At 37.2% G+C, this 15,114-nt stretch overlaps 1 protein-coding gene across 1 annotated transcript in view; it reads left to right on the forward strand.

Moving 5' to 3' along the window:
* Positions 1 to 7,060: 7,060 nt before the first annotated feature.
* LOC129253302 (GATA zinc finger domain-containing protein 8) overlaps positions 7,061 to 15,114 on the forward strand; it is a 102,489-nt gene continuing 94,435 nt past the window's right edge. Inside the window, exon 1 of the mRNA XM_054891609.1 lies at positions 7,061 to 7,132. The gene's annotated coding sequence lies outside the window, so the exon portion shown is untranslated. The remainder of the gene's footprint in view (positions 7,133 to 15,114) is intronic.

The raw sequence follows: 15,114 nt of genomic DNA on the forward strand, positions 1-15,114 counted from the left end.
TGTCACCCGACACGCACACATATAAGCCTGCTGGACAAGCATGCTGGAGCGTCACCAGAGGCCAATAGTCCCTAACCGCAGCCCCTAGAGAGCACAAAATTGAGCAAAACTCATCCCGTAGGCAACAACTGCGTTCTTTTAGTTACATATTTACACAATACATCGGTTTGTGTGTGTATGTGTTTGGTTGTATCTACACAATACATCGGTTTGTGTGTGTATGCGCTTGATTGTATCTACACAATGTTGCCATTGATAATTTTGCTTACACACTTTTTCACACGTCCGCGTTATCAGTTACAATTTTTCATTGTTTAATAAACCAAAGCCAAAAACCAACAAATGCAAATAGTTGATTTATCTATAATTAACATTATTCAACAGTGTTTTTAAGTTATTTTAATAAAAATTATAATTTTTCTAAGTTTATTTTGTAAATGATTTCGAAATGTACTGTTTGGCAACACTGTGTGGTGAGAGAGCAATCAGCTGACACGGTTCTACGGGAATTTTCAAAAATCCTGCAATAAAATCTACGATACTACGATACGGAAGGGAAGTAATTTTTCATTTAAACGGCACTCTGATTAGTTTGATCGTAACGGTTGACAGGGGACTGCGTTTACGTTAGCTGATTCCTTTAAACACGTTAGAGCCGGTTAATTAAAAATTCATCCGGAGTTAATATTAGGAATAGGCCTATATAAGTTTTATTTTTGACACCGAGTCGTTGCCGCTAGCAAAGAACTTTGGAGCTCTTATCAATACAATTTTCTAAAGTGAAGTTTGGGAGTACCACGATGAAAGTTTCGGGGATTACTAAGGATAGTTTTTGTTGTTATTATAGCAGCCTACTAAGGGTAGTCTCAGCTTTTGCTGAAAATAATAAGAAACAAATTTGTTTGGGTGGGGAAAACAAATTTTCTCAAAGATTTTGAGCAAAGCAATAATTTTTTTTCAAAAAATAATGATATTTCGCCTTAATAAATGCTATATCAAAATCTCCAATATTGAATAAGTCTCATAATTTTTAAATACAATATTTTTCAAACTATTGTCAGTTTACGTCTTAAGTTACAAATAAACCAGTTTTCAGAAAAATTTACGATAATGCACAAAATACTTGGATCATTGACATGGAATCGCTCACTTGTCGTAACAAGTGTGACTGCACCTTAAGTTTGTACCTGATATCGCCAGGTACGGCAGAATAAGAAAAAGAGTAGAACAAAGTGAAATAAAAAAGAGACCTTTCCATTATGTGTGGGCTTTCAATCATGCGAGTAATGAGCCTTGCTATTCTTAAATACTTAGGCAATTCTGCGCAATCGTTATCATTCAAAGAAATATACATAAATGCCTGATGAGCGAAGGCGTAGTATTGTGAATAATTTGATATGCAAGAGGTAATAATATATGTATTAGGGCGGGTCGATTTAAAAATCGCTCATTTCTCTGTGAAAATCGTATTCTAGGGATCAAAATAAGAGACTTTGCCGAAGGAACCATACCTCTAAAACGAATTCTGATGTCCCCCAATTTGGGTCGAACGAAAAATCCCACTTTGACCCATTTAGAGGTCTCCAATCGAGTCCAAATGTATGACCGACCCCCACTAACTTTGGACGGCCGATCCACCCATGCCAGTGGCACACCCCCTGGAACTCCCCTGGGGGGCTGCCCATACAATCATTTTAAAATATCACCATTTTTGGCCTTTACATGAGAAAAGAAACCAAAAAGTTCGACCCAAATTGGGGGACATCAGAATTCGCTTTAGAGGTATGGTTCCTTGGGCAAATTTTCTTATTTTGATCCCTAGAATATGATTTTCACAGAGCAATGGGCGATTTTTTTGCCTCCCCACAAAAGACACTAAAAGTTCGACCCAAATTGGGGGACATCAGAATTCGTTTTAGAGGTATGGTTCCTTCGGCAAATTTTCTTATTTTGATCCCTAGAATATGATTTTCACAGAGCAATGGGCGATTTTTTTGCCTCCTTACAAATCGACCCGGCCTAATATGTATGAAGCATGAGTGACAAATATTCTGCACGTACGCTAAAGCGTGGCATACACAACGAACATTGATTCAAACTTAAGTTACAAATATGCAATGTTATCCGCGATGTTTGAAACAATGTTGAAGTTACGGTTGAAGTTATTAAAATTTTTGGATTTTGAGGCATGTTGGAAACAATATTACAGGTTGTACGGGCATGTTTGAAACAAGAAGCGTAACATTAGTTATTTCGTGGATGCAAAAGAGTGCATATGACATCAATAGTAAAACAGACGATTGGAGCATTTTTTTGTCACCTTGAAAGGGCTTCTAGAGCTTTGGATGGTAAAAAATGATCAATACGAGTATAAAAACAAATTTAATAAAAGAGAGGCTTTTGAAAAACTTCTTAAAATTCATAAACAAATAGATAAAAACGATTTTTAAGTTCCGCGGGTGATGACAGGTGTTTCAGTTCCTTTAAAAAATTACTATTCGAAAATTCATCTCTTTTCAAGTAAAAATCTTGAGACCATATTCATATTGTTGTTGTTGTAGCAGGATACACATTCCCCATACATATACATACGTACCGACTGTCATGGGAACGGAGACTACATTCTCTTTCGTTTTGGTTTAATATATTCCTCCTCCAAATATTCATCAATAGATCGCGTTTTCTTTCAATTAGGCAAAAGTAGATTTTTGTATTGACGAGCATCACAATTTTGTATACAGTGAACTGGTTAGTATTTTATAGAAAAGCTATTCCGATGTATTTTCGGGACTTAAAAAATACCGGTATCCCGGGACTAACATTCCTAACTCACATACATACGTGCCCTACATATATATGCATGTATGTATGTATATAACATATTATATATATGTATGTGGACATGATTTGCAGAAGATTGCAAAATTACTCCATGTTGGCTTTGCTCTGTGTGTGTGTGTGTGTGTGTGTGTGTGTGTGTGTGTGCATATGACTGCAGCTGTTGATATAATCAGTTTCTTTCGATTTGTTGCTCTGGATTATACTTACGTTTTATTAAAAAAATATTTTTCTCTCACTTATACTACCTCTCTACGTTCTCTCTGAATTCAAGATCATCGTATGTATGCATGTACAGATGTATATATGAACATGCATACATATACATATGTATATGTAAATAAAAGGCATGCCGTGGTCGTTTGTATTGCCTTTCTTTTGTCAATTTTTTCCATTCCTAATTATATTTCATAGGTACGACATGAGACCGTAGCTGCTGGCCTGTGATCGCTACACGTGCTGCAATCGAGACGTACACAGCTCATGGAAAAATACGAGATGAGTACAGAAGTAAAGCAAAACCAGAAGAAACGGATAAGTACAAGAAATAAAATAAATAAAAAAACACAACAATGAATTGATCTATGCCGAAATGTGTATGTATGTATATATGGATATATATTTGTTTATTTTTTGTTTGAAGAAATCGCAGAAAAAAGGAACAAATTAAAGACAGAAAACAGTCTGCGAGAGTCTTCAGAGCGCAGCATGAAAATGAAATTGAAATTGGGTAAACAAAAGGAAAAAAAAGAAACAAAGCTAACAAAAGTCAACCGTCAGCAATTGTCTTTGTGTTTTTTCTCTGAGAATTTCAGTTCGCTTAAGAAATACCATTTATTCAGCTCGACCAACCAGGTCATAGCTATTCTCAGACTACCCGTTTTTTCATACCCGTGCGCACCATTCAATTAGGGTACTAATGAATTTGTTCATTAATGGTAGTTTGAAAGGGAGTAATCGAGATATTTGCAGGCATTTGTACAGCGTAATAAGAATAATCCATCCGTCATTACATTTTTTTAATTTTGAATTCAATTTTTTTTTTAATATATGTACATATATGCGTACATATATTATGATGTAAGGGGTGTTTTTTTTAGAGGTTAGGTTTTCAAGATGAAATAAAACGTATATAATTTAATGTTATGGCCAAGAATTTAGCTTTATTATAAAGATAAGGGTTCGCCATTATGTTTTAAAAATGATTTCGGGCAAGTGGCCGCCGCGGCTGGCTCGAATAAATTCCAGCCGAGAGGCCCAATTTTCGACCACTTTTTGCAGCAATTGGGGTCGTATGTCAGCAATAACGCGCCGAATATTCTCTTCCAATACGTCAATCGTCTCGGGCTTATCTGCGTAGACAAGCGACTTCACATAGCCCCTCAAGAAATAGTCCAGCGGTGTTATATCGCACGATCTTGGAGGCCACGCCACAGGTCCACGGCGCGAGATAATGCGCTCACCAAAAGTTTCCTTCAATAAATCGATTGTTGCGTTGGCTGTATGGCATGTAGCGCCGTCTTGTTGGAACCAAAGGTCGTCCACATCAACATCGTCCAATTCAGGCACGAAAAAGTCATTAATCATGGCTCTATAGCGCTCTCCATTGACTGTAACATTATGGGCGGCTTCATTTTTAAAGAAATATGGACCAATGATTCCCTCTGCCCATAGAGCACACCAAACAGTGACTTTTTGAGGATATAACGGCGTCTCAGCAATGGCTTGTGGATTATGTTCACTCCAAATGCGACAATTTTGCTTATTGACATACCCATTCAACCAAAAGTGAGCTTCATCGCTGAACAAAATTTTCTTCGATGCGTCGCGCGAACCGAACCATTATTTTCGTAATAAATTTGCACGATTTGCAAACGTTGTTCAGGTGTAAGTCTATTCATTATGAAATGGCAAACCAAACTGAGCATAAATCAAGTGACAAAAAAGTAGTGCCAAATTGAAAACCTAACCTCTAAGAAAACACCCTTACTTATGCATGTTCTCAATGCAAAAAAATTCACAATAAAGAATTTTGAAATTGTAATTATGTAATATTATTAATAAAAGCATTATAGATTTTTATTATATTCGCTTTGTTGGAAATTTTAAATTTTATTCATTCTCATGTCTTCTTATATCCTGCGATACTAATGACATATCCACATTCCCCCTTAAACCCACTCATCTAACAACCCTTTCGCACTGGGCACACAATATCGAAACAGCTGGGTATGGGCCTGGGCCTACCGTTAGATGAGACTAACTTCACCACACTTAGCAGACCTTGGTAAACTGCTACAAGAACAACATTAAACTAGTGATGCTATTCAGCTATTAGTGACTAAGAACCACGCAGTCATCAAACAATTTAAAATTCAATATCGGTAAGAAAAACATTTCGAAGCAAATTCTATATTAAAGGTCGGAAGATGGGTGCCGCATGAACTGACTTGATGACAATGCATCGCCACTTGATGGCAATGCAGCGACCCGGGAATTGGTGGAGACGTACGATTGGGAACCGCTGGTGCATGGGGCTTACTCACCAGACTTGGCGCCTTCCGATTATCATTTGTTTGCATCGATGGGCCACGTACCATACTTTCCGATCAGCGCTTCAATTCTCACGAAGAAGCCAAAAAATCGCTCCATGATTGATTTGCGGCCAAAGACGGCCAATTTTTTTGGCACGGCATCCGCAAATAGAGAGATGGGAAAAATGTGCCGTTAGCGATGGCTATTATTTTGAAGATTAAATTTGTAACCATTTTTTGTTAATAAACGTTTGAAAGTAAAAAAAAGTCTCATTTCATAGGTATATGTATATACATATATAAGAATTTCGAACTCTTTAGTTAGATGCTTTAAGTTCTGGGCATGCATTTTTATAGTCTATTCAAGTTACTACCACAAAGTGCAATTTTAAAGTATCTCAAAACTATCGTGGATTTTTGACAATTTATTGTGTTGACGGTGTTATACATTTTCTTGCATACTAGGTATGTTTCACTATTTTTTTTATATGGAAGAATTCGTTAGCATCGTCAATAAAAAATTAAAAAAAAATTAACGATATTTCGTAGTCCCTTGTAACTTGCAATGTATTGTATTTATTATACTAAAACTGAATGAGCCATAAAACCGTAAAAAAAAAATAATCCCAAAATCCAAAAAATTTTGAAATTTTTGGTGAAATTTGTGGAAGTTTTATAATTATTGCTCAAAACTTGGGAAAACATATTTTTATTAAAAAATTAATGTACGGTAAATAAACAAAAGCAGAATAGCCAAAACAGGTTAAAATGTCTCACACCTATTTTATTGTCCATGAGCGCATGTTGGAGTTCAAAATTATTAAAATTCATTCGGGCTTTGTCGTGCGCCCATTTTTAAGTAAAATGGAAAAGTAAAGAAGGTCCATTTGTGGGACAACATCAAGACGTAGACCACAAATAGGAGGAGGAGCTCGGCTAAACACCCAAACAAAGTGTGTACGCGCCAATTATATATTATATACATATATACATATATACCTATATGTATAAAGAGGGCCCACCGTCGGTAAAACAAAAAATTTGATTTCCAAGCTTAAGTTTCTCTATTGAATTTGCCGAAGACAAGTTTAAATATTTGCAAAAATTGGACAAACATTTTGGTTATGTAATTCGGGAGAAATTTTAATATATTTCAGTAACCAATAAGAACAACTGTTTGAAGTATGTATGTATGCATATTAGGGCGGCTCGATTTAAAAATCGCTCATTGCTGTGAAAATCGTATTCTAGGGATCACAATAAGAAACTTTGCCGAAGGAACCATACCTCTAAAACGAATTCTGATGTCCTCTATTTGGGTCGAACTTTTTAGTTTCTTTTCTATAACTCACTTAAATTAATTTTTTCATTTACATATGTTCTGACTAAATAAATTTCTTAAGAGAAAAAATAGATATTATTATAAATAAATAATATAATATAAAATGGGCGATTTTTTTGCCTCCCCACAAGTCGACCCGGCCTAATGCATATATATTTGTGAATTTATACGATTCCATAAATTTTGATTTTCGAAGACACGTGCTGGGTATATAAACTTTACTGGTTTGCTCACGGCTTGTTTTTTACGTTGTGTTTGGTTGCGCCTTGTTTTGTGTTTTTGTTTTTTGTTTCTTTTTTTGCCCAGTGTGGGTTATGCCGTCTGGCACGTAACATTATCACTCGTTATACGTTCTCTTAGCAACTTGGCGAGCACGACCGGAAATTTGTGTCTTGTTAAATCCTATCTCACGTCAGAGGTAAATTTTCTATTTATACTTCAATTGAATTTCTTTCTATTTTAATACTTTAAACTTTTAAAGTTGGAAACAATTTTCCGTTTGGAATTTTTTCTCTAGTTGAGAAATGTTCATGAGTGAGTGTTATTAATATTGGCAACAACAAAGTTCAAGTTAAATATTATAAGGGTAAACTTTGTTATCGCGCTCATGCTAACAACGCCTTCTGCAACTCCTTTTCTAGTTTGTGTACTATTTTTACTGCCGACTAGTGCATACATTTCTTTAAATTTATTGCCCTTGTTGAGAATATTTCAATTTCGTGCTTTAAGACGCCTTATTTGAAATGGTGTTTTTGGGGAAAGCGTGTAAAACGTAAATGAGACAAAAGTTTTTATTTTTGTTTCCAGTATTTTATTTCTTGATCCCTTGTTAAAAAACAAAAATTGCTTTTCAGCTATAAGAGGTTCGTTCAAAAAGTTGTCAGCCTTCAAAAAATGGTATGCCGTTGGCGATACCGATTCTGGGACTCGCAGGCGTCTGAAATCAAAAAGACAAAAAGGTTCTTATTCAATATGAATGTATGTAGTTATCGTGTGAACTGCGATATTAAAAAAAAATTTACAAAATGGCGGACGTTTAAAGATGAAAACCCGTTTTTGACCCTTTTTTTACCTTAAAAGTCCGAAAAAAATAAGTACTTAAAAATTTGTTTCCGAATGATCGTAGTTCACACGATAACGACATCAATTTTACGCCATTTAATTTTACTTCATCAAAATCGGTTCAGTAGAACCGATTCTATGTGAAGACAATTGTTTGAAGGCTGACAACTTTTTGAACAAATCTGGTATGGCCAAAAATTTATTTTTATTTTTTAACAATAGAACAAAAATAAAATACTGAAAACAAAAATAAAAAATATTTCAGAGACACGTTAAGATTTACGTGAACTCAACCGATTTGAAAGTGCCTACAAAAATTTCATTTCAGGTTGGAGCGTAAGTTCGTAACGTTTTTATCGAAGACTTTTATTTAAACAAAAACTATAATTACATCAATACGTTAATTGTTTATTATAAAGGGTTTTTCAATTGGCGCGGGTCGATTTTGGCGCCCTGTGGCAGCCATTTTGTTTTGGTGACATCTGTCAAATCTTTTGTTTGTTATTCAGTTGTTTATGCCAAATCATCATGGTAAGTTACACGATTGAACAGCACTTTCAAATGATAAAACTTTATTATCAAAACGAGTGTTCATTAACGCAAACGTTGAGGGCATTGCGCCCATTTTTCGGTAGACATGGTGGCCCTTCCAATTTCTTACGTCCCATATTTAAACAAAAACTATAATTACATCAATACGTTAATTGTTTATTATAAAGGGTTTTTCAATTGGCGCGGGTCGATTTTGGTGCCCTGTGGCAGCCATTTTGTTTTGGTGACATCTGTCAAATCTTTTGTTTGTTATTCAGTTGTTTATGCCAAATCATCATGGTAAGTTACACGATTGAACAGCACTTTCAAATGATAAAACTTTATTATCAAAACGAGTGTTCATTAACGCAAACGTTGAGGGCATTGCGCCCATTTTTCGGTAGACATGGTGGCCCTTCCAATTTCTTACGTCCCATATTGAACCATATGTACCTAGACGACATGTAGTTCCAGCAGGACGGCGCTACGTGCCACACAGCAAACGTCATTTTATTCCATTTCAACATCTACCCGCCCTTATTGAAAAACCTTATATATTCGCCGTTGCTTCCCACCTCTCTACCAATTGGTTGATGCCGTTTCGCCATAAATCGACTGGTCAAAGAAGTTGTTGAGCTAGTTTGTAATGGCCTCTTAGTTATCGAAGGTAATGAATGCCCTTCATATGGTTTGACAGAGAGCGGAAAAGATGGTAATCGGTTGGATGCTGAAGAACCTCCCATTCGAGTTCTTGGAGTGCGGCTTTGGTGACTTGTGCAACATGGGACCTGGCGTTATCGTGAAGGAGTATGGTTTGACCATGTCGATCAGGTCTCTTCAGTCGAATAGCCTTATTCATGCGGCGTAGCTGGGCAATGCAGAGATCCTTGTTCACCGTGGCATTCCTTTCGAGAATTTCCCAGTGCACCATGCCCCCCCAGTCCCACCAAACCCATATCATGATCTTCTTTCGATGAATATCCGGCTTGACTATCGCTTTTGGCGTATCTCTTGGAGCTACCCACTCCTTTCTTTGCTTCATATTGATTTATAGACACCATTTTTCATTTCCCGTGAAGATTTGGTGCGAAAAGCGCTGTTTATGACCGCGTGTAGCTCTATGGCGGTTTCCTTTCTTTTTTTTTCATTGAGCTCCTGAGGCACCTAGGCTCCCAATTTTTTGTTAAATACCATTAAATGAGCGTGATTGAGAATCGTTTAATGATCGTAGTACATTTTTTCCGTCAATTTACGACTGGTTTGGCGACCGTTCTTCTTAAAAAGTGATTTGAGACGTTCTTCATCGAATTCAGAAAGCCTTCCGCTTCGCAACGTGTCATAGACGTCAACGTCACCGTTTTTGAACTTTGCAAACTATTTCCGTGCTGTAGATTCGCCTATGACCCCTTCTCCATACACGTCCTAAATGTCCCTGTCGAATGTCGAAAATATCGCTTTTTGTCCTGGGTATTCCATTTGTAAGTCTCAAAACTAATAAACATTTGAATAACTCAAAAAATACAATTAACATAGTTTTGTAGAGCAGAAGGAGTTCTATCGATTGAATACTTACCCTTTGTCAAACATCGAACAAATCGGTACAAAAGAAACAAATATATAAAAGCGCTATGAACTTATTCCCCAACCCAATAGTTATGAAAGCTTAACTATATGTTATAAGGCCACAAGGACGACCACCCAGATGATGGAACGAAGGCTGGACATCAAGCTCGCAAGATGATTTCAGCTAACCAAAAACAAAAAAGCTATAAAGTAAATTTTTTTACTAACATCATATCTTATAGTTTAAAGATTCATACATATTAAGCATCAATTAAGTATTCATACATATTGTATTTTTGTAAGCAACAGGAAAAAATTCCTAATAAAAGAAGAAGATTCTTAAGTAGATCTTTTCATAACACAACCATTTTTTGGTTGTTTTTGGTGAGTTTCTTCATAGATTCTAGCATCAGGTACACGGCACGACGTACAGAATAGAAAGGCATGACTAACATAAAACCTTTAATCGGGTCTCAGCGAATTTGAAGAAATCAGCTGATTAGCTGTCGCAATAACTGAGATTGTCTTGGTCAACAACGAAAACATCAACGCATCCACTGCCTGTTTTACTTCGTGGGCGTCTGAATAACGACTGACTGGAAGATCATAAGAATACGTGTGCATTGATCAGGCACAATTGTGCGGACAAGTCATCTGTGACCTTGCAGCCAAAACTATGCTCACAATATTGGTTCGGATGGCTAAATCCGAATGTTGTTACTGTTGTTGTTGCAGCATAAATATTCCCTATGTTTGTATGTGGAATGCTGTTGGAGTGACAGTCCTTGGCCGGATATAAATAAGAGCAGTTTCGGTAACGTATTTTAGAACCGATTGTCGTGGGAACGTGCCAAATCCTCTATTCTATCATTCTTGTGTTACGGGTATATTAGAAGCCATGAAGATGCGCCTCATGTCGAGAGAGAGCAACTTCTGCAAGACTTTTAAAGACTTGTTCACATAACTCGGAGCATAACTCGTGAACGGATCGTCAGATTTACATGGCCTTTGTTTTGTTGTGTGACAGTTCTCACGAATGGCACTTTTTTCAAGATTTCCAGCGAGCAAGAGCTGTCAATGTCAAAATAATCCTATACTCCTAAAGTAATTTCTGCAGCGCAGTCTAAGTGTTGTACAATTTTTTCATTGTACGAGTTTCTATGTACATACATACCGTTGGGAAATTCTGAAAAAACTTGCTTGGAAAATTTTATGTGCAACAAGATGACCCAGGAAGCAATTGAGGTACTTCATGGACATACGGCGAAGTGATCGAAACTTTAATCATCAATGATCAAAATATCACTGAGAATGCAATGAGAGGGTCAAAAAAAGTTCCAATAAAATTAGGTTAGGTTAGGTTAGGTTAAAGCGGTTGTCCACTGTGGGACAAACTCACTTGCCCTTATCCCTCCTAAAACCAATGTGTACTTTTCAAGAATTTTGTAAGATCCTTAATTTCGACACAGCCGAGATCTTCCAATTCATTAAAAGATTGTCTACTGAAAATGGCGAGTCTACGTCTGGATAGAGCAGTACAGGGGCACAGAAGGTGCGGGATCGTTTTTACTCTTCCTCGTTTAGACGACTGCTGCAGAAGTCCTGTATTTGCACACCCATTTTCTGGGCGTGCCTACCGATTAGGCAGTACTTCGTAATAACTGAAATCAGTGTGTTAAGACTGTGCTTTTCTCTTCTTAGTAGAAGTTCCGTGCGTTAAGCGTTGAGAGTCGGCCACAGCTGTGGGGCGATTTTGCAAGTGGCTGCATTCCGCCATCTTTCATTCATTACTCTTACAATTCCTTTGCGGATACATAGTTTACATGCTTGCAAGGGTATACCTATATTATTGTCTATGTACTCATCAGTCAATTTGGTACCGATTTTCGCTAGTTCATCGGCTCTGCAGTCCCCCTCAATGTCACAATGGCCAGGAACCCATGTTATTATTAGGTGAAAGATGGCTGAGTACATCTCGTTAAGAGATGCGCGGCATTTCATGGCTACCTTGGAGGCTGTCGACTGTTTTGTAAGGGATTTTATCACCGTCTGACTATCAGTGAAAATATAGATATCATATCCAGGTATCGCATCACACTGTACCAGTGTCACCGCTTTCATTATTGCCATCAGCTCAGCCTAAAAGACATTACAGTAGTTGGGAAGTCGAAAACTGAGAGAGATCCCCAGATGCTCGGAATATACACCTCCGCCCACCATGCCCTCGAGCTTTGAGCCATTTGTGTATACATGGATGGACTCGCCCTGTCTCACCTCGTCTTGTTCCCACTCTTCCCTCGAGGGTAGGAGGGTCTTGAACGTTGGAATGGCAAATATAGGCGGGACTGTATAGTCCACCTGTCCGGGAAGCCACCTGCCACCTTAAAGTGCTCCGCCTTATTGATGCACTGCGCGCAATGTACCTTGCCTGCTGATCTATCGGAAGGAAGTTTAATATCGCATACAGTGCTTTCGATGGTGTGGTTGACATTGCGCCGGTTATAAGAACAGATGCAAGTCCTTGGACCTTGTCAACTCTTTTAATGTTCCCGCCCTTCTCAAGGGTATTCAACCATCTTGCGATACCGCAGTAAAGAATTGGTCGAATTACTGCTGTGTACAACCAATGTATCATTCTGGGTTTCAAACCCTATTTTTTCCCAATGAGCTTTCCGCAGGAGTATAACACCGTCGTAGCTTTGCGTACTCTATCTGGCCCCTAATTTAGCTTCCTATCCAGTACGAGTCCTAGATATTTAGCGCTTTCTGTTACTTTAAGCGGTTTTCCCCCTTATAAAAAAAATTATACTGAGCCATATTCTAAAATCTCGCATTCAAAACTTTTTATTTTTAGAGAAATTGTCTACTGGGTAAGGCAATCATTTAAAAAGTTGTTCGCTATGTATCCGTGTTTTGTATGTGTTGGCTCACATGTTCGCATTTGCTGCTACAACAGCCACATGTTGTGCCATGTTGTGCATCGTATTCCCGCCGCCATCCTCTGTGACACTAATATATTTCTCATATTAAAGGTTAACCTTGTTTGTTGTTGGATGTAAGCAACTGCAAGTTGTACGCTTGGTTGCCACACACGCTTCTGTTTGTTTCACTTTTGCTTGTTTCACTTTTGCTTCTGCTTTCTGCCTTTGCCGGTTTTGGCATTTCGTTATTTAGGCTGTGGTGGCGTCCTTTTTGACTTGTCTGAGATTAAGAGGAAAGTATTTATTTTTGTTAGTGTGCTATTGTGTTGCAGTGTTAAGCAATGATTGCTGCTACCTCCACGAGCAATTCAAAGTAATTTCATACTAACCTTTCTGTACGCATGTATGTATGCATGTATGTATGTATCACTTATAAGTACATTACTTGAATAAAGCAACCAATAAGCAGCCGAAAAATGCTTCTTTGACTTTATGGTAGATGTGATTGTCACGTTGTAGAACAGTGGTAATTTTTTTCATTCAGATGTTTATTAAATCATCAAATGTCTATCCAATAAAAAATATAGCTTAAAAAAACTAAATAACACGCTTTTATTGCTAATCGAACTAAAAAGTAGAAAATAAATTTTAATGACAAAGGGACCTATAATGAAGTAATAGCAAATCGAAGGATCAATCATAGTCAACTACCTCAGAACAGAATTATAACAAAACTTAAGATACAAATAGAGTAATTCAAATTAGAGTTAAAAGCGTGGGATGCTTGATATAGTAAATATTACAATCATTCTATTGGCAACTACCTATGTACAGAGGGTTATGAAAGTGAAGCAAAATGTGGTGTGGAAACTAAAAATTCCCAATTTTTGTTTAAAAAAATACCCAATTCATGTTTCTACCGGTATGGCAATATTGGCAAATGTTATAAAAAATGCACATTGTTCAGCGATCTCACGAGAAAAAGAGTTTCCCATCTAGTCATCTATGTTGTGTGTTCCGAGTCGATCAGATTTTTAGAAGCCAGTGAAAATTAAGGTCAAAGATTCCGTTACAGTCATTCATACATACAACCCGAGCTAATAAAAGTGTGTTAAAAAAATAAAATATTAATCCTGGCAATCCTAATAAGGATAATGGAAAATTTATCTCACATGTCTCACACTGCACTCGTTCTTCGTGACTATTTCGCCAAAAATTCCACGCATATCGTTCCGCAACCACCGTATTCGCCTGATTTGGCTCCGTGTGACTTCTGGCTATTCCCAAAACTCAAGAGACCACTACCGAAAATGGACAATTTGGCATGTTTCGGGGATTTGAAAAATCGTTGGCATAAGTCTATTTCATCGAGAGGGGATTATTTTGAAGGGGATGAAATTGATTTACAAGAATAAATGACGATTTTTCATTTTACAACCAAATTCACCTTACTTTTTGCCCACAGGTAAAAAAAAGAAAATATTAATCCTGGCAATCCCAATAAGGATAATGGAAAATTTTTATCAAATTATTGCATTGTCATCGGTCCTTGATAGGTGTGCAAAATTTCAAGTCGATCAGATGTTTAGAAGCCAGTGAAAATTAAGCTCAAAGATTCCGTTACATACATACATACATACATACATACATACATACATACATACAACCCGACCTAATAAAAGTGTGTTAAAAACGAAAATGCTTTGCCTGATATATTATATGTATACGTACATGCTTTGTACAATGTTTCTACTTGTTTCCTTTGCTCAATATTCTCAGAATTAGAATCAGAATAGCCTAAGGAATTATAGCGAAAGCGCCATCCGAAAATAATGTAAACAGAATCAGAAATCTGGTCAGATCGATAGAAGTTAATTCACGTTTCCACGACAGTCGGTTCTACATAACCGAAACGACCCGGATTTATATCCGGCCAAGGACTGTCAATTCGCAGCAACACTCCGTTTTCAAAAGAGTGTGCTTAGGACAAGAACTGGCTCAGTATGTGCTGGACCAAAACGATATGGCATACATCCTGACAAATCACTTAAATTAGCATATCATTGAACTTTTTTTTTGGCGCAATGCGCGTGAAAGATGGACATTTTGACAAACTAAGTCCGATGCATTCAAATTTAGGTTGAGACATCGATGCGATTGATACATTAATGGAGAATGTAAAAAGCTTTATGAATTTATATTTTGTTAGTGCTGGCATTTCCCGAAACGTTACAACAGGGGGGATGGTTGGTTGGTTGGTTTAAGGGTGACCCCGCATCGGAGTGCCACATAGACCGCAAGTTGGGTCCGTTGTGTTGCCCTA

This window comes from Anastrepha obliqua, chromosome 1 (assembly GCF_027943255.1).
Source record: "Anastrepha obliqua isolate idAnaObli1 chromosome 1, idAnaObli1_1.0, whole genome shotgun sequence".
Classification (NCBI taxonomy): domain Eukaryota; kingdom Metazoa; phylum Arthropoda; class Insecta; order Diptera; family Tephritidae; genus Anastrepha; species Anastrepha obliqua.